The sequence below is a fragment of the Hemiscyllium ocellatum genome, chromosome 2 (genome assembly GCF_020745735.1).
Source record: "Hemiscyllium ocellatum isolate sHemOce1 chromosome 2, sHemOce1.pat.X.cur, whole genome shotgun sequence".
NCBI lineage: Eukaryota > Metazoa > Chordata > Chondrichthyes > Orectolobiformes > Hemiscylliidae > Hemiscyllium > Hemiscyllium ocellatum.
In genome coordinates, this window is record NC_083402.1 from 72,086,842 (window position 1) to 72,108,102 (window position 21,261).

Below are 21,261 nucleotides of genomic sequence, written 5' to 3' on the forward strand. Positions count from 1 at the left end.
TGTAGAGATAATCTGGCAAGGCAAGGGTCATGAATGTTCTAATGATCATAATTTGACAAATCTCATTTAAATAATCTGCTGTTGACTTCCACTTCCAGCTGCCCAGATTGACAGTTGGATTGGTGAGCAAGAATCAAACTAAGCGACAAGACATTGAGATAATCACAGCCAGTACCTGCGAGTCAACATAGAGTTATAGAGTCTTAGAGATGTACAGCACGGAAACAGACCCTTCGGTCCAACTCGTGTATGCTGACAAGATATCCTAACCTAATCTACACCAATTTGCCAGCACTCGGTCCATATCCCTTTAAACCCTTCCTATTTATATACCCATCCAGATGCCTTTTTAAATGTTGCAATTTACTAGCCTCCATCACTTCCTCTGGCAGCTCATTCCATACACGTACCACCCACTGTGTGAAAAAGTTGCCCATTAGGTCCCATTTATTTATTTTCCCTCTCATCCTAAACCTATGCCCTTTAGTTCTGGACTCCCCCACCCTAGCGAAAAGACCTTGTCTATTTATTCTCTCCATGCCCCTCATGATTTTATAAACCTTAGCTTCCGATGCTTCAGGAAAAACAGGCCCAGTCTGTTCAACCTCTCCCTATAGCTCAAATCCTCCAACATCCTTGTCAATCTGTTCTGAACCATTTCAAGTTTCACAACATCCTTCCAATAGGAAGGAGACCAGAATTGCACGCAATATCCAAAACATGGCCTGATCAATGTCCTGACATGATCTCCCAACTCCTATACTCAATGCTCTGACCAATAAATGAAAGCATACCAAATGCCTTCTTCACTATCCTATCTACCTGTGACTCTACTTTCAAGGAACTATGGACCTGCTGTGCTTTTCCAGCATCACATCATCTGATCAAGATCCCATTGTACTCTGAGGTAAACTTCTTTGCTGTCCATTACACCTCCAATTTTGGTGTCATCTCAAACTTACTAACTGTACCTTATGGTTAGGGAAAGATGGAATCTCGTCAAAATCTGGATGAATTAGGTCTTGCTGTGATTGAGAGAAGTTGAGATCTTGTCATGCGTTGAGAATATAGGATGGGACAAGTGTCTCGCCCAGAGAATGGGAGGTCTAAAACATGCTGTGAGATCTGACAGAGGAATTCTCTCTCTGTTGGCCCGTGAGGAAACCTGAAAAATAACATTAAATCTCTCGACTCTTCTGGCAATATGAACACCTTCTCCCTGTCTCCTTCATCCAGATGCTTCATAATTTTAGGTGTCCATATTAAATCTCCTTTCAACTCTTCTTCACTAAGGAGAAAATCCACACCTTCTATAACATAATAACTGAAGTTTCTTATGCCTGGGTCCACTGTTGTAAACCTTTTCTGTAGTTTCTCGAATACTTCCACAATCTTCCTGAAGTGTGGTGTCCAGGACTGAACAGAATGCTCTGGAAGAGGAGTGTTTGACAAAAGTTCACTATAACCCATTTGATTTTTTTCCCCCAATATTTTTATTTATAAAGTTCAGGCTTCCAGCTGCTTTATTAACCACATGCTCAATCTTCCCTGTCCCCCGATCCCTCTGCATCTGCACTCCTCCTTGAGTTGATCCCTCCTCTTATATTGCACTTCCTTGTTCTTCCTGTCATAATATATGATGTCATACTTGTTTGCATTAAAGTTCATCTGCCAAGTATCCATTGTTATGCCCAGACCCATGACAATGTTGCCTACATTGTGAAAGTTCCAGGCAAGATGCCCTGAATCATTAAGCTCTTGTGTCAGGATGCTAAAACTGGTTCCTTTCCTTTATTCACCTGCTCATTTGGTTGCTTTCAACAAGGTGAATGTAAAATGAATTTCTTCCCTTTTGGAAGCCTTTTCCCACAGACCCAAATGAACTTGGATGCGCTTTAAAATGAACCAATGCCATGAGACTTTCTGGAGTTAATTCATAAGAATGACAAGAATTAGTAATGCAACACATTGATTAGAAATCATAGTGAGTCCAAAAGATAACATTTTAAGAAAGGTTATACAAATCGGTCTTTGAAATATTTTTGAAAAGCAGATAAGATTAAATTGCAGCCGTTATTTGGTTGCCTTGGTAGCATTGGCACTCACAGCTGAACTGTCACTTTTTGAGATTCTTAGTTTTGTAGGCTGATAATCCTTTGTCCTGAATCCAAATGAAGCTTGTTTGCAGCATTTTATAATGACACAAGGCAGATGACATTTAATGTAGAGAAGTATGATGTAATATGTTATGACAAGAAAAGCAAAAAAGGCAATATTAGACAAGGGGTACAACTGAAAAGTGGATGTAGGAGCAGAAGGAGCTGAGGGTTTATGTGAGAGGGTCTTCCTTTACCTGCAATTCAAGTGACTAGGGGATAGTTCTTCCAATGTAACTTTCTCAGTTGCCTAAAGCTTAAACAGAGGTTCATGCATACAAAAGCATTCAGTCCCACTAATACACTCCAGCAGAGTTGCAATTGACTTTCTAATCCCAGTCTTCCTGTATTCTTCAAAGGGAATAGCACAAACTTTGCCTGCAGTTTGGAATATAGGGTGGCTTTTTGTTTCGCAGGGGGTGATCAATCTGTTGACTCTTTGTTTTATTTCAATGGTCGGTCTGTTGTTACCTTTGTAGTCACAAGAGATCATAGTTCAATCTTTTTGAGGTTTCTTTGATATCTTTATATTCCATTGATCCCAAACAGAATTTTTGTACATTTGCAGTTGTATTGTCTTTGTCACAATCCTTTTTCAAAATAAAACACATTTTGGAATTGAGGGCTAAAAATGTCTTCATTGGGGTTCTGACCTGTGGTCAGGAAACCACTTATTCCACCAGATTATCTTGAAGTCTAACACTATCATCCTCAAGGGTTAGGCCGTTTATATGTTAGGACACCTGTTATTTTGAAATTGTGCTTTGTACATCCAAATCAACCTGATTAATATAGATAAAGTAAAACAGTGGTCCAAATACTGACCCCTAGGAATTCCAATTTATACCTTCTTCCTGTCAGAAAAATAAGCATTCACTGATATTGTTACCTCACCAAGTTTCAGATATGGCCTCCTCCCAACCAATCATGTGTTCTGAGGGTAGCTGCATCTTGTGCAGCTCCAAAGGACAGCCCCTTTTAAGCAACATGACGTGTATCATGAGACAATGCATTGATTGGCATCCTGCAACTCTACAGGTATACATCCTGCTATAGAATAATTCACTTAGCTTCAGGGAGGTTGAAGCAGAAACATTCTAATGTGGTCTTGTCATGATGGAGTTCACAGACCAAAAGAGAAAATGCTGGAAAATCTCAGGAGGTCTGGCAGCATCTGTAAAGAGAGTAAAGATCTGACGTTTCGAGTCAAACTGACCCTTTGTCAAAGCTAAAAAAACGGAGGAAATAGAGCGGTATTTATACTAGGCTGAGAAAAGCTGAGTCATGGCTAAAGAAGCAAAGGTAGCAATAAAGAGGTGATAATGACAGTGCATAGAGAGATTATAGGGAGATTAGGAGCTGTGAATGACCAAGGCTGAAGCCAGTGCTATGTGACAAAATATGTGGGGGATGGGGGGATGTGGGGGATGGGGGAAGCAGAGGCAAAATGGAAAACAGTGGAGAAGGGTAGCAAAGAGGGAAGAGGAGAGGAAAAAGGTGATGAGAGATGATTATCCCATCTCGGCCCCTCTGTTTTTATTCTGTTCCGTAGTTTTATTTAATTTATTTTTATTCACTGTTCTGTACCTCTTATTTCTTGATTGTCTCTCTTTCTCTTGTTTCCCACTCTCTCATCACCTATTTCCTCTCCTCTTCCCCCTTTAAGACACTTCTCCCCTGTTTTCCATTTTGCCTCTGCTTCACCCATCCCCCCCACACCCCACATATTTTGTCACATAGCACTGGCTTCAGCCTTGGTCATTCACAGCTCCTAACCTCCCTATAATCTCTCTATGCACTGTCATTATTACCTCTTTATTGCTACCTTTGCTTCTGGAGCCACGACTCACCTTCTCTCAGTCTAGTATAAATACCTCCCTATTTACCCTTTTTTTTTAGCTTTGACAAAGGGTCAGTTTGATTCAAAACGTCAGCTCTTTTCTTTCCTTACAGATGCTGTCAGACCTGCTGAGATTTACCAACATTTTCTCTTTTGGTTTCAGATTCCAGCATCTGCAGTAGTTTGCTTTTATCTGGAGTTCACAGACATTAGATTAGACTTACAGTGTGGAAACAGGCCCTTCGGCCCAACAAGTCCATACCGACCCGCCGAAGCGCAACCCACCCATACCCCTACATTACACTATGGGCAATTTAGCATGGCCAATTCACCTGACCCGCGCATCTTTGGACTGTGGGAGGAAACCGGAGCACCCGGAGGAAACCCACACAGACATCTTCTACTCTTAACCCTTCTCTGTCTTTCTGTGTGGCAATGGCATCCAGCCAGGATGCCAAAACATAGAGTCTTGTGCTGGTTGACTTACACTGACAGGGCAGACTATTAATTGTATTTGTTTCCCTTGTTGGATTGTTCAATATATATGAGACACCATGAATTGGTAAACAGGCCACAATAAACTTTGGCTCCATGAATTCATGAGATTTTGTTTACACACTGTTGATAATGAGGACAATTAAACATGATTGTGGATCTGTTGGGTTCCTAATTAATGGGATGCCTATTCAGTTAGTCTGAGCACCTAGACTCTAATTCTACCTCTCCCAATTTGCATGTAGTGCTTCAAAATTCTAAGGAGATTTGCACAAGAAAAAATATTTTGAAGAAACAAGGGTGGCGTTGTCTCTTAGTTGGGCCCCTTGAATCCAACCAGCTCCCTTACCCCAGCACGATAACTCATCCAAGCTCCCTTCCCGTTCTGTTTCTTCCCCACTGATTCACAATCCTATTGCCCTGAAGACTCCCCATTGCCCACTCCTTATTATGGAGTTCTTCATTGTAACAACTGAGGTCCCCAGCCTGTCCTAGAAGCCCTCACTAATCTAGGTCCCACTGCCCTTGCTAAGTCACACCCATTTTGACTGAGGCTACCTTCACTCTGTCTGGTCTCCACAGACTCTCCTCAACCACCAATGGGATTGAGTTTCTCAATTGGATGGAGTTTAATTAGGAAGGTGAAGCTAATTCAGTATGGTATGATTTTAATGAGATGCTAATATACACAGATAGGTTTCTTGAAAACTACAGGTGAGATTGTTGACCTGTCACCGAAGGAGGGGAGAAAGTTAATTGCTGGAGTTTAACACAAGGATTGAATCAGATTTCTTTTGCCTCGTACTCAATTAAATTCACCTGCCTGCTATTCTTCTCCCACTTCTGAGATTGGGAAATGAGTAATGCCTTTGATTTAATGTTTTCATTTCCCTATGCAAATAGATTGTCCTCTCTGCTGTTTGCTCCCCAGCTTCAGATAGAACCATAAATGCAGTGCTAATTAGTGAAAGCAGGCATTCTGGTGACAGACTTTCCATTTTTAATTAGATTAGATTAGATTACTTACAGTGTGGAAACAGGCCCTTCGGCCCAACAAGTCCACACCAACCCACCGAAGCGCAACCCACCCATATCCCTTACCTAACACTACAGGCAACTTAGCATGGCCAATTCACCTGAACCGCACATCTTGGACTGTGGGAGGAAACCGGAGCACCCGGAGGAAACCCACGCAGACACGGGGAGAACGTGCAAACTCCACACAATCAGTCGCCTGAGTCGGGAATTGAACCCGGGTCTCAGGCGCTGTGAGACAGCAGTGCTAACCACTGTGCCACCGTGCCGCCCATGGACATGCCGTCCATGCCCTCAGACCTCCTTGTAAAAAGTTCAGCACCAGTTCCATCTGTCTCCAACAAATTTAGATTTCTTCCAACACTGAAAACAGACCTTTTGCTCACTTTGCAGGAACAGCAGTAGAAAGTCAGAAGCAATCCATCCAAAAGTCCCATGGTAGCATTTTTAAAAAGCTGCTGTCAAGACTGCTGTCCAATCAAGTATGTCAGCCCACCTCTCCAAGCTGCTGCCTTGGTATGAGTGCTGACTTACTGTGATGAATGATAGTACAATGAATTTGTATAGGACACACTCTCTCACTCTGGGCACCATCCCCACCTATGCTATTTTCTCCCTCACACCCCACTATGCCCCACCTGCCTCTCCCCACCTCATCCCTGTCACCAACATAAATTCCTCCCTTGCCAAGCTGTTTGCAGTTCTGCTGAAGTGTCACTGTGCTTGAAATTTTAACTCTCTCTACAGATGTTGCCAGATCTGTTGGATTTCCCCAGCAGTTTCAGTTTGTGTTATAGGAGACTGGCTAGACTTTAGCTGGAGTATTTTGCATAGACTAATGATAGGAAGGATATGAAAGCCTTGGAGAAAGTGCAGAAGAAATTTATGAGGGTGCTTTCAGGAATGAGAAACATCAGCTATGAGGATAGATTGGAGATGTTGGGACTGTTTACGTTGAGCAGGCGAAAGCTGAGGGGATGGTTTCAAAATCATGCAGGGTCTGCACAAAGTGAATAGGAGAAATTCTTCCTCTCATGTGAGATATGAGAAGCAAAAGACACAATGTTCTACAAAAGAAGCAAATGCAAAGTGAGAACTTCTTTTACCCCAACAAGTGAGTAGTTTGAGTATGAAATGCACAGCTTGGAAGTATGGTGGAGAGAGACATGCTTGAGACATTCAGCAGCATATTAGATGATTAGGTGTGCAGGACTTTGGAGATTAAGCAGGAGAATAGCATTAGGCAATATTGTCAGAGAGCTTGTGCAGTGTCAATGGTTTTTTTCAGCACTGTGACAATTGTGGATTCTGTGACATGACTGTCATTGTTAAAATGCCAATAGCTGTGCCACAGTTGAGGCTAAGTATAGCTCCATATAGTGATTCTCTTGAAAGCTGGGTATGAGATATTTATAAAGAGTCAGGCCCAGGCTGGCATGAGGGTCCATTGATTGGAAAGGTGAATCCTCCAGTAATAGTGTCAATGTAACCAGAGCGGCCATTGTTAACTGGGAATCCCTTAATTGGACATGGAGCCTCCGGGATGGCAAGGGACTCATCCCCCTCTATTCTTACAAAGAGAGGGCACTATGTTGCCAATGCGCAAGGCATTTTCTGGCAATTGTAAAATGGCAGCAAGACTGGAGGATGGACATTAATATGCCAATTAATTGGATTAATTAGCTGCTGGCCTATAGTTGGTGGGCCCCCTAAGCATCCTTCAAAATATCCAATGACAACAGGAAGAGGTTCCCTCCCAATGTCTGCCACCATAATAGAATCAGGTTACCTGTCTCCCAGCACACCTCCACAGAGGGCTTGTAAAATTTCAACTAGTAATTCTGTCTAATTTTCTTCATAAATGCTGATTGGCCTGCTGAATCCTTGCAGCTTTTTCTGTTTTTCTTTTATTTCAGATTTCCAGCAGCTGGCATATTTTGCTTCTGACCTGGAGAACGCAAATTCATCTTCCTGCTGAAAAAACCCCATTTCATCTCAAATTTTCAATTCTGGTTTCAAAACTTCTGGTAAGTTCCTAGCCATCAGAAGGAGGGAGTCAAACCTTTATTATTCTTTCAGTGAATAACTGAAGGTATATATATTTATCGCTAAGGAAATATTTTCTACAGCAAATGCTCAAGTATCAGAAGCAGCTGCAAATCTAAACAAAATCACCTTATGGTCTTTAATCTTCATTTTATGGTCTTTTTCATTTCCTCTGCAACTAAATAGAAAAAGAAATTGAGTTTACCAAATTTTGATAGGCAATGTCTGATTTAAGCTGTTCATTTTAAAACAAGAACTGACTGATTGATCTCTTGAAAGGGTCAACATTAAGTTGCTGACTGCATAATGTGGCTTCCTAGCACTCAGTTTCTAATGCTCTGCAGGTAAAAAGTGAGGTCTGCGGATGCTGGAGATCACAGTTGAAAATGTGTTGCTGGTTAAAGCACAGCAGGTCAGGCAGCATCCAAGGAATAGGAAATTTGACGTTTCGGGCATAAGCCCTTCATCAGGAATGAGGAGAGGGTGCCAGGCAGGCTAAGATAAAAGGTAAGGAGGAGGGACTTGGGGGAGGGGCGATGGAGATGTGATAGGTGGAAGGAGGTCAAGGTGGGGGTGATAGGCCGGAGTGGGGTGGGGGCGGAGAGGTTAGGAAGAAGATTGCAGGTTAGGAGGGTGGTGCTGAGTTGAGGGAACCGACTGAGACAAGGTGGGGGGAGGGGAAATGAGGAAACTGGAGAAATCTGAGTTCATCCTTTGTGGTTGGAGGGTTCCCAGGCGGAAGATGAGGCGTTCTTCCTCCAACCGTCGTGTTGTTATGTTTTGCCGGTGGAGGAGTCCAAGGACCTGCATGTCGTCGGTGGAGTGGGAGGGAGAGTTAAAGTGTTGAGCCACGGGGTGGTTGGGTTGGTTGGTCCGGGCGTCCCTGAGGTGTTCTCTGAAGCGTTCCGCAATTAAGCGGCCCGTCTCCCCAATGTAGAGGAGGCCACATCGGGTGCAGCGGATGCAATAGATGATGTGTGTGGAGGTGCAGGTGAACTTATGGCGGATATGGAAGGATCCCTTGGGGCCTTGGAGGGAAGTGAGTGTGGAGGTGTGGGCGCAAGTTTTACATTTCCTGCGGTTGCAGGGGAAGGTGCTGGGAGTGGAGGTTGGGTTGGTGGGGGGTGTGGACCTGACGAGGGAGTCACGAAGGGAGTGGTCTTTGTGGAACACTGATAGGGGAGGGGAGGGAAATATATCCCTGGTGGTGGGGTCCGTTTGGAGGTGGCGGAAATGACGGCGGATGATACGCTGTATACGGAGGTTGGTGGGGTGGTAGGTGAGAACCAGTGGGGTTCTGTCTTGGTGGTGGTTGGAGGAGCGGGGCTCAAGGGCGGAGGAGCAGGAAGTGGAGGAGATGCGGTGGAGGGCATCGTCGATCACGTTTGGGGGGAATCTGCGGTCCTTGAAGAAGGAGGCCATCTGGGCTTTGCGGTGTTGGAACTGGTCCTCCTGGGAGCAGATGCGGCGGAGACGAAGGAATTGGGAATATGGGATGGAGTTTTTACAGGGGGCAGGGTGGGAGGAGGTGTAGTCCAGTTAGCTGTGGGAGTCAGTCGGTTTATAGTAGATGTCTGTGTTGAGTCGGTCGCCTGAGATAGAAATGGAAAGGTCTAGGAGCCTGAGATAGAAATGGAAAGGTCTAGGAGCCTGAGATAGTTCATCAACTTTACTAAACGAGGAGGTTGAACAGTTCATCAACTTTACTAACACCTTCCATCCCGACCTCAAATTCACCTGGACTGTCTCAGACTCCTCCCTCCCCTTCCTAGACCTTTCCATTTCTATCTCAGGCGACCGACTCAACACAGACATCTACTATAAACCGACTGACTCCCACAGCTATCTGGACTACACCTCCTCCCACCCTGCCCCCTGTAAAAACTCCATCCCATATTCCCAATTCCTTCGTTTCCGCCGCATCTGCTCCCAGGAGGACCAGTTCCAACACCGCACAGCCCAGATGGCCTCCTTCTTCAAGGACCGCAGATTCCCCCCAAACGTGATCGATGATGCCCTCCACCGCATCTCCTCCACTTCCCGCTCCTCCGCCCTTGAGCCCCGCTCCTCCAACCGCCACCAAGACAGAACCCCACTGGTTCTCACCTACCACCCCACCAACCTCCGTATTCAGCGTATCATCCGCCGTCATTTCCGCCACCTCCAAACGGACCCCACCACCAGGGATATATTTCCCTCCCCTCCCCTATCAGCGTTCCACAAAGACCACTCCCTTCGTGACTCCCTCGTCAGGTCCACACCCCCCACCAACCCAACCTCCACTCCCGGCACCTTCCCCTGCAACCGCAGGAAATGTAAAACTTGCGCCCACACCTCCTCCCTCACTTCCCTCCAAGGCCCCAAGGGATCCTTCCATATCCGCCACAAGTTCACCTGCACCTCCACACACATCATCTATTGCATCCGCTGCACCCTATGTGGCCTCCTCTACATTGGGGAGACGGGCCGCTTACTTGTGGAACGCTTCAGAGAACACCTCTGGGACGCCCGGACTAACCAACTCAACCACCCTGTGGCTCAACACTTTAACTCTCCCTCCCACTCCACCGACGACATGCAGGTCCTTGGACTCCTCCACCGGCAAAACATAACAACACGACGGTTGGAGGAAGAACGCCTCATCTTCCGCCTGGGAACCCTCCAACCACAAGGGATGAACTCAGATTTCTCCAGTTTCCTCATTTCCCCTCCCCCCACCTTGTCTCAGTCAGTTCCCTCAACTCAGCACCGCCCTCCTAACCTGCAATCTTCTTCCTAACCTCTCCGCCCCCACCCTACTCCGGCCTATCACCCTCACCTTGACCTCCTTCCACCTATCACATCTCCATCGCCCCTCCCCCAAGTCCCTCCTCCCTACCTTTTAGCTTAGCCTGCCTGGCACCCTCTCCTCATTCCTGATGAAGGGCTTATGCCCGAAACGTTGAATTTCCTGTTCCTTAGATGCTGCCTAACCTGCTGTGCTTTAACCAGCAACACATTTTCAATTCTAATGCTCTGCATGCTGTTTTGGTTCTAAATTGGAATCCTCACCATTCTTGTAAACACCTCGACTTTCCCATCAGAGGTGTTTAAACAGGAATTGAGTGTGTTTTTTGTGTCACAACCTCCAGTGGGATGCTGACTGAGTTTCAGCTAGCCCAGGGTACGCCCTTCATTGGGATGTAAGCGTCCACATCAAAGGTAGTGAGAGTATGCTGGAAAGTTGTCAGTCTGGAGCTGCAGATTGAAAGGAGCAAAAATGGCCTTTAGTAGAGTGATATGCTCCTCTTGTTGGATGTGGGAGTTTATAGGTTACTGAAGATTATATCTGCCATTGGTTGCGAATCCTATCAGATCGAATGGATCGGTTGGAGAGACAGTTAGAGGCAATGGGGAATTTACAAGAGTAAGGGAATGTGATGGATGGCAGTTATAGGAAGGGGGAAAAGTCACAGATGCAGTCACAGAGATGGTTTAACTTCAGGAAAGGTAAGGAGGTCAGCAGTTAGTGCAAGGGTCTTCTGTGGCTATACTCATTTCAAATAATTTTGCTGTTTTGGAAGATGTAGGGAGTGATGAATTCTCAGAGGAATGTAGCATGAACAGCCAAGTTTCTGGTAATGAGACTGGCCCTAACACAATGAGGGGTACGTTGGGTTCCAAGAGATCGATTGTGTTAGGTGACTCTCTAGTCCAAGATACAGACAGATGTTTCTGTGGACACAGCAAAAAATCAGAATGGTGTGTTGCTTCCCTGATGCCAGGATCAAACATGTCTCATAGAGGGTGCAGAATGTTCTCAAGGGGGAGAGGGCCCAGCAGGACATCAATGTACAGATTGGAACGAAGGACATAGGAAGGGAAAAGGTTGAGCTTCTGAGGGCAAATTATGGAGAGAGATAGGCACGAATTTAAAAAGGTGGTCCTCGAGAGTAGAAATATCTGGATTACTCCCGGTGCTATGAGCTAGTGAGTGCAGGAATAGGAGGATAGAACAGATGAATGCATGGCTGTGGAGCTGGTATGTGGGAAAGGAATTACATTTTTGGATCATTGGAAGTTCTTTTGGGGTAGAACTGACCTGTACAAGAAGAACGGATCGCATCTGAATTGGAAGGGGACTAATATACTGGCATGGAGACTTGCTGAAGCTGCTCGGGAAGATTTAAACTAGTAATATCGGGGGTGTGGGTCTCAGGGAGATAGTGAGGAAAGAGATAAATCTGAGACTGATACAATTGAGAACAAAGGCTAGTCAAGCAGTCAGGGCAGGCAGGGATACAGCAGAGAGCAAGGTAGGACTTATACATTAAACTGCCTTTATTTCAAAGCAAGAGGCCGAACAGGGCATGGTTAGGAACACGGGACTACAGTATCATAGCAATTACAGAAACGTAGTTTAAGGATGGACAGGACTGGCAGCTTAATATTCCTGCATACAAATGCTACAGGAAGGATACAAAGAGAGGCAAGAGAGGAGGGGGAGTGGCATTTTTGATAAGGGATTGCTGTATAGCTGTACTGAAGGAGGATATTCCCAGAAATACATCTAGGAAAGTTATTTGGGTGGAACTGGGAAATAAGAAATGAATGACCACCTTATTGGGATTGTATTATAGACCCCCTAATAGTCAGAGGAAATTGAGAAACAAATTTGTAAGATCTCAGTTATCTGTAAGAATGATAGGGTGGTTATGGTAGGGGATTTTAACTTTCCAAACATAGACTGGGACTGCCATAGTGTTAAGTGTGTACAAGAAAATTTTCGGATTCAACATGTGGATGTACCTACTAGAGAAGGTGCAGAACTTGACCTACTCTTGGGAAATAATGTAGGCAGGAGACTGAGATGTCAGTGAGGGAGCACTTTTGGGCTAGTGACCATAATTCTATTAGTGAATTATGTGATGGAAAATAGTGATGGAAAAGGGCAGACCAGATCTAAAAGTTGAAGTTCTAAATTGGAGAAAGGCTGATTTTGATGGTAGTACCCAAGAACTTTCAAAAGCTGATCGGGGGCAGATGTTTGCAGGTAAAGGGACTGCAAATGGGAAAATGGGAAGCCTTCAGAAATGAGATAGCAAGAGTACACAGACAGTATATTCCTGTTAGGGTGAAAGGAAAGGCTGATAGGTATAGGGAATGCTGGATGACAAAAGAAATTGAGGGTTCGATTTAGAAAAAGAAGGAAGCATATGTAAGGTATAGATCGAGAGAATCCTTAGAAGAGTATAAAGGAAGTAGGACTACACTTAAGAGGGAAATCAGGAGGGCAAAAAGGGGACATGAGATAGCTTTGGCAAATAAAATTAAGGAGTATCCAAAGGCTTTTTACAAATAAATTAAAGACAAAAGGGTAACTAGGGAGAGAATAGGGCCCCTCAAAGATCAGCAAGGCAGCCTTTGTGTGGAGCCGCAGGAGATGGAGGAGATACTAAATGAATATTTTGCATCAGTATTTACTGTGGAAAAGGAAGTGGAACATATAGAATTTAGGGAAATAGATGGTGACATCTTGAAAAATGTCCATATTACAGAGGACGAAGTGCTGGAAGTCATGAAAAGCATAGAAGTGGATAAATCCCCAGGAGCTGATCAGGTGTATCCTAGAACTCTGTGGGAAGCTAGGAAAGTGATTGCTGGGCCTCTTAGTGGGATATTTGTATCATCGATAGTCACATTTGAAGTGCTGGAAGACTGGAGGTTGGCTAACGTGGTGCCACTATTTAAGAAAGTGGTAAGGATAAGCCAAGGAACTGTAGACCAGTGAGCCTGACCTCGGTCGTGGGAAAATTGTTGGAGGGAATCCTGAGGGACAGGATGTACATGTCTTTGGAAAGGCAAGGACTGATTAGGGATTCCTGAAGAAGGGCTCATGCCCGAAACGTCGATTCTCCTGCTCCTTGGATGCTGCCTGACCTGCTGAGCATTTCCAGCAACACATTTTCAGCACTGATTAGGGATAGTTAACATGGCTTTGTGTGTGGTAAATCATGTCTCACAAACTGGATTGAGTTTTTTGAGGAAGTAACAAAGAGGACTGATGAAGGCAGAGTGGTAGATGTGATCTATATGAACTTCAGTAAGGTGTTTGACAAGGTCCCCCATGAAAGACTGGTTAGCAAGGTTAGATCTCATGGAATACAGGAAGAACAAGCCATTTGGATACAGAACTGGCTCAAAATTTGCTGATGACACCAAAATTGGAGGTGTAAGTGGACAATGAAGAACATTACCTCGGATTACAACAGGATCTTGATGATATGGGCCAATGGACTGAAACATGGCAGATGCAGTTTAATTTTGATAAATGCGAGGTGCTACATTTTGGGAAAGCAAATCTAAGCAGGATTTATACACTCAATGGTAAGGTCCTAGGAAATGTTGCTGAACAAAGAGACCTTGGAGTGCAGGTTCTTGACAGCTCCTTGAAAGTGGAGTCACAGGTAGATAGGATAGTGAAGAAGACATTTGGTATGCTTTCCTTTATCGGTCAGATTATTGAGTACAGGAGTTGGGAGGTCATGTTGCAGGTGTAAAGGACATTGGTTGGGTCACTTTTGGAATATTGCAGGCAGATGTTGTGAAACTTGAAAAGGTTCAGAAAAGATTTTCAAAGATGTTGTCAGGCTTGGAGGATTTGAGCTGTAGGTAGAGGTTGAACAGGCTGGGGCTGTTTTCCCTGGAGCAGCAGAGGCTGAGGGGTGACCTTATAGAGGTTTATAAAATCATGAGGGGCTTGATTAGGATAAATAGACAAAGTCTCTTCCCTGGGGTTGGGGAGTTCCTAACGAGATGGCATAGGTTTTGGGTGAGAGGGGAATGATATAAAAGAGACCTAAGGGGCAACTTTTTTTACAGAGGGTGGTACGTGTATGGAATGAGCTGCCAGAGGAAGTGGTGGAGGCTGGTACAATTGCAACATTTAAAAGACATCTGGATGGGTATATGAATAGGAAGGGTTTGGAGGGATATGGTCCGGGTGCTGGCAGGTGGGACTAGATTGGGTTGGGATATCTGGTCGGCATGGGCGGGTTGGACTGCAGGGTCTGTTTCCATGCTGTACATCTCTCTGACTTTCTGACTATGGCTCATTGTCTTTTCACGATCTACTATCTTTCAGACGTTTCCCTTGATATCATGTGGACAGGATTGAATTGACTGAAAACTATGATGCTGGGATGTTCAGGGGAGTCTGAGATCAGTCTTCCACTCAGCATTTTTGGCTAAAATGCTATGGCAAATGCTTCAGCTTTATCTTTTGCACTGATATGTTGGCCCAATCCCTCATTCCGGAGAAGCTTATCTGTGGAATCTCTTTTGCCGGTGTATAAATTAATCATTCATTCAATGCTGATTTGAGTAGAGTATAAGGCTAAAGATGTAGTTCATAGGATTTGGCATTTGAACATATATTCTTGACTTTGACAACTCTTGAGGTTATTGAGCCTCTTATTCTGCTGCATCAAAATTGTTGAGGTCTGATGCCTATTGTTGATGTCCATAATTATCTGATCTCCCTGCCTTTTGAACATTTGATACCTCTCATCACAGGACATGTATCTCCCGTACAACACCTTGCACAACAAGTCCTCACTGGAACGTAGAAAAAATATTTTGTATTTTGTTCAATCCCTCACTGTTTTCCAGGTAAAATTCAATTCCTGCACAAGTGCCAACACACTCCAGGTACAATGCTCCTCCCCTTCAAAAAGCTAATTCAGAGTCCTAACTGTTGGATGTAAACAATTTTTGTGATGTGTTCACACATATACTTGTTCGTTTTTTTCCATTTGGAGTGGAGAAGTGATGGAAAGAATCCAAGGCTGTTTGTTAACACTCATAGTGTCATCAACACTCCTAATCTGGTGTTAGATGCAATCAATGAAGAGAATAATTCAATGATTGCATGCAAAAATCATTCAATTGACCAGTTTTTGTAAAATTGGCATATTTCCTGCATTAAATTGTAAAAGCATATGTTGATATGCTTTTGTGATACCTACATTCATTTTTAAGAGCTGCCTAATTTAGTCCACAATTTACCATTTTATGTCTTTCTTGTAAATGATGGTAAAACAATAGCTAATGGATAAATATATCAGGGCTGCAAGCTCCTGTTATGAATTGCTAACCATGGATGTTCTTCTTAATTAAATCATATTTCGGTTGGAATTGCTAAACTCAAATTGTAAATCCACTGTAAAATAATTAATTCCAGATCTAAATCCCAAATTATTTTGTTTCGTATAAACATGAAATTTATACAAATAGTTTCAATTATAAATAGATAATATATTAATGATGCGTGTACTGCATGATGTTCAGCAATTCCTTTGCTACCATCTAATTAGATAGTCTGGATGCACATTGGTTACTAATATACAGACTGAAATGAGAAGGATGATGAACTGTCAGTAGTTTCTTATTTCAAAGGATTGTAACCTTAATATGTTAGTTGCTATGATTTAAGGCAATTAGACACTTCATTGACTCAACAAGCTGGATCTTCATGTTTGCAATCAGGGACAAAAAGATGGCTGAGTTGGGTGGCTGGACACCCTGACATCACCAATTTGACAAGAGTGGATAGCAATCAAGCCACCAAACCCACCTGCTCCTGTGAAAAAGGCAATGGACAGAAGCAGGCTCAGAAGCAGAAATTGCTGGAGAAACTCAGCAGGTCTGGCAACTTTAGGTTTTCTGATCCAAAACATTAACTCTGCTTTCTCTCCATAGATGCTGTTTCAGTTTCAGATTTCCAGTACCTACAGTTCTTTGTTTCATTTTAACATTGTGAACTCATTCAATGACTGTCTTAAGCAAGTTTATAAATTTCAGCGAGGTGGCTGGTCATCAGCAGACTGGGATTTTACACCAATGTAAACTGAAAGTAGGAAAAGTTTAAAAGATAAGTAAAATGACTTTGTCTTCTTTGCAGTTCATTCTTAATTGCTGCTTAATGACTTGTGTATGAGTCAATAAGGTGAGTTCTGACAATGATCTGATTGTTTGTTTGAGGGCTGGCTCCATCGTCCAATGTGTTTTCCAGATTGTTGCTTTGGCAACTGGCATACGATCAATAATGTAAAGGAGGAAAAGTCTTCAGATGAGTTTTTAAAAAATGGCTAAAAAGGCATATGCATCACACTAGTGAAAAGGTAGGTTAGTATGATAAATGTATATATTTAAATCTTTCCCATTGCTTTTATGTATTCAGTCCAGATATCAGTTGAAATTTCAGTTCTGAAGCCTGTTTAATAAAAGCAAAATACTGTCAATGTTGAAAATCTGAAACAAACACAAAGGAAAGCTGGTGAAACTCAGCAGGTCTGGCAGCATCAATGGGGAGAAAGCAGAGTTAATGTTTTGAGTGTTGTGACTCTTCATTGGAGTTTTGGTGGTCCAGCATTCTCCTTGTTTGTTTCAGGTTTCCAACAGCTGGAATATTTTGCTTTATCTGAGGGTATGGAGTTCAATACTGATTCCTAGAGGCTGTAAAGTATCAAAGCAGAAAATGAGGTGTAGTGCCTGGAGTTTGCATTACACTTCATTGGAACATTGCAGTAGGCCCAAGACTGAAATCACAGCATGAGAGCAAGATAGTTTATTGGAATGGGGTTCCAAAAAGAAGTCACCTAGTCTGCATTCGGTCTCACCAATGTAAGGGGAACTGTATGGTGAGGAGCGAATGCAGTAGATTAAATTGGATGAAGCCAAGAGACATAAGACAGTGCTTGTACTGCCTGAGAGTGTGACTGAGAAATCTGGGGCAGTGTTGGAGGCAGCTGCTAAAGAGATGAGAGACTATAAAATAGTATATGGTGATGAGTATGACAAATATCGGGAAAATGGAGAGGAAATGAACTTTCTCATTGATACCTTAACTTGTTATAAACTTCACTCACTGTGGAAAATGGAGACTATTCTGTTAATGAACAGGCTAAAAGGGGTCATGAAATAGCTTTAGCGAGCAGAATTAAGGAGAATCCCAAAGCATTTTATTCTTATATAAGAAGCAAGCGGGTAACTACAGAAAGGATTGGTCCACTAAAGGATAATGAAGGAAGGCTGTGTGTCGAACCTGAGAGAATGGGTGAGATTCTGAATGATTACTTTGCATCAGTGCTCACTGAGGAGAGGAACATGATGAATGTTGAGATTAGAGATAGAAGTTTGATTAGTCTGGATCATGTTGACATAAATAGATTAGATTACTTACAGTGTGGAAACAGGCCCTTCGGCCCAACAAGTCCACACCGACCCGCAACCCACCCATACCCCTATATTTACCCCCTTTTACCTAACACTACGGGCAATTTATCCTGGCCAATTCACCTAACCCGCACATCTTTGGACTGTGGGAGGAAACCGGAGCACCCGGAGGAAACCCATGCAGACACGGGGAGAACGTGCAAACTCCACACAGTTAGTCGCCTGAGTCGGGAATTGAACCCGGGTCTCCGGGCGCTGTGAGGCAGCAGTGCTAACCACTGTGCCACCGTGCTGCCCAAGTATAGGAAGATGTGTTGGGTAGGCTAGAGGTTATTAAGGTGGACAAATTCCTAAGACCGGATGGAATATATCCCAGGTTGCTGAGGGAGGTGAGAGAGAAAATAGCTGGGGCCCTGACAGATATCTTTGTGGCATTCTTAAATACTGGTGAGGTGCCAGAGGACTGGAGGGTTGCTCATGTTGTCCCCCTGTACAAGAAGGGTGGTTAGGGATATTCTGGGTAACTACAGACCAGTGAGCCTGACATTGGTGGTGGGAAAGTTGCTGGAGAAGTTACTGAGGGATAGAATCTATTTATATTTAGAAAAGAATGGGCTTATCAATGATAGACAACATGGTTTTGTGCGGGGAGATCGTGCCTTACCAACTTAATTGAAGAACTCTATGAAGTGACCATCTTGATAGATGAAGAAAGGGCTGTTGATGTCATATACGTGGTCTTTAGTAATGCATTTGATAAGGTTCCCCATGGTAAACTAATGGAGAAAGTGAAGTTATATAGTGTACAGGGTGTTCTAGCTAGGTGGATAAAGAACTGGTTGAGCAACAAGAGACAAAGAGTAATAGTTGAAGGGAGTTTCTCAAAATGGCGAAAGGTGACCAGTGGTGTTCCACAGGGGTCAGTGTTGGGGCCACTGTTGTTTGTAATATACCTAAATGATCTAGAAGAGGGCAATGTTGGTATGATCAGCAAGTTTGCAGATGACACGAAGATTGATGGAGTAGCAGAAAGGAGAAGGGACTGTCAGAGAATACGGGAGGATATAGCTAGACTGGAGAGTTGGGCGAAAAGGTGGCAGATGGCTTTCAATCCAGGCAAATGTGAGGTGATGCATTTAGGCAAGACTAATTCTAGAGCGAATTGTACAATAAATGGAAGAGCCTTGGGAAAAGTTGATGGGCGGTGAGATCTGGGAGTGCAGGTCCATTGTACCCTGAAGATTGCTGCACAGGTAGATAGAATGGTCAAGAAGGCATATAGTATGCTTGCCTTCATTGGACAGGGTATTGAGTATAAGAGCTGGCAAGTCATGTTAAAATTGGTACAAGACATTGGTTCGGCCACATTTAGAATACTGTGTACAGTTCTGGTTGCCACATTACCAAAAAGATGTGGACGCTTTGGAAAGGGTGCAGAGAAGGTTTACGAGGATGTTGCCTGGTATGGAAGGTGCTAGCTATGAAGAAAGATTGAGTAGGTTAGGTTTATTTTCATTAGAAAAAAGGAGATTGAGGGAGGAACTTGATTGTGGTTTACAAAATTCTGAAGGGTATAGACAGGATGAATAGAGACAAGCTTTTACCCAGGGTGAAGGATTCAATAACGAGAGGTCACACATTCAAGGTGAGAAGTGGAAAGTTTAAGGGGGATACACGCTGCAAGTACTTCACACAGAGGGTGGTGGGCATTTGGAACACGCTGCCAGCAGAGGTGGTAGAGGCAGGCACGGTAGATTCATTTAAGATGCGTCTGGATAAATGCATGAGTAGGTGGGGAGTAGAGGGATACAAATGCTTAGGAATTGACCGACAGGTTTAGACAATACATTTTGATCGGCTCAGGCTTGGAGGGCCGAAAGGCCTGTTCCAGGGCTGTCAATTTTCTTTGTCCTTTGTTCTTTGTTAGTTGCATACATATTGTGCACAGCAAGATTCCATAAAGAATGGCTATTCTTTCTTTGTTTGGTTAGCTCAGCTCACCTGGAGAAACTCAGATCTCCAGTGCTGGAGTACTGTGTGCAGTTCTGGTCACCCTGCTATAGGAAGGTTATTAATAAATTGGAAAGGGTTCAGAAAAGATTTATAGGAAGTTGCAGGGAATGGAGGGTTTGACTTATAAGGAGAGGCTGGATAAGCTTTGACTTTTTAACTAGAGCATAGGAAGTTGAGAGGGGATCTTATAGAGGTGTATGAAACCCTGAGCGGCATGGATAAGGTGAATAGCAAAAGTCTTTTACCCCTGGGTGAAGGTGCTCAAATCAAGATGGCATATTTTTAAGGTGAGAGGAGAAAGTTTTGAAATTAACATGAGGGGCAACATTTTTACCAAGAGGGTGGTTTGTGTGTGGAGTGAGCCGCCAGAGGAAGTAATGGATGCAGGTACCATTACAACATTTAAACGACATTTGGAGAAGTACATGAATAGGAAAGGCTTGGAGTGATATGGGACAAATGAGACTAGTTAATTTCGGAACATGGTTGGGATTAGTTTGACTATTTCCATGCTGTTTGACTATATGACATTGACTCTATAAGTAAAAGTAAAATACTCATTCTTCCGGAAGGTGTATTTAGGGCTCTGGACTGTGAGCAAGAAGGAAATGAATAAACAAAAGTTGCATCTTTTGCAGTTGCATGGAAAGGTGCTATGGGAGAATGAGGGAGCATTATAGAAAGGAATAGTAACTTATTGTCACTTGTATTTATGAAAATACAATGAAAAGTGTATAATACACCTTAATTTGGTGCCATTTTAACTGAAAAATTATAATTGAAATAATTGAGACAAAGTTAAGGCAAAGTTCATCTTTTGCTCTCTCCAAGTGCTCCTGAGCCTATGGAGTGGTTGTGGGACGCTGCTACCAAGCCACTTCTGAGGCCATCAACGCAAGGTTTTCCGGACAGGATCCATCATACTATTGCTGCAATTCTGCCATAGCCAGGAGGAACAGACTGGTCCTACCGAGTCAGTACTGTAGCTGCTGCACCACCAGCAGAAGGAATGGACCAGACCCACTAAGTCACCGACAAAGAAGCCTTCACTCAAGCTACCGCCAACATGGCCATGACGAATGGACATCCAGATCCACACACTGCCACTGCCACAGCAGGCCCTCACAGCTGCCTTCCTCCAACATAGCCACAGAAAAGAGGAAAGGATGGATTTTGATACAAAAGAGGTGTTGCCAGGTATGGACAGTTTGTGTTATAAAGAAAAGCTGGGACTTCTTTCACTGGCGTGTAGAAGGCTGAGAGATGAATTGATAGAACTTCATAAAATATTGAGAGGTATAGATAGAGTTCACGGTAGCTGTCTTTTCCCTAGGATTGGGGAATTTCAAGACTAGGAGGTACACTCTTAGTCTTTGAGAGAGGTTTAAAAAAGACACGAGGGGCACATTTTTTACACAGAGGGTGGTTCGCATGTGGAATAAATATTCTGAGGAAATGGTG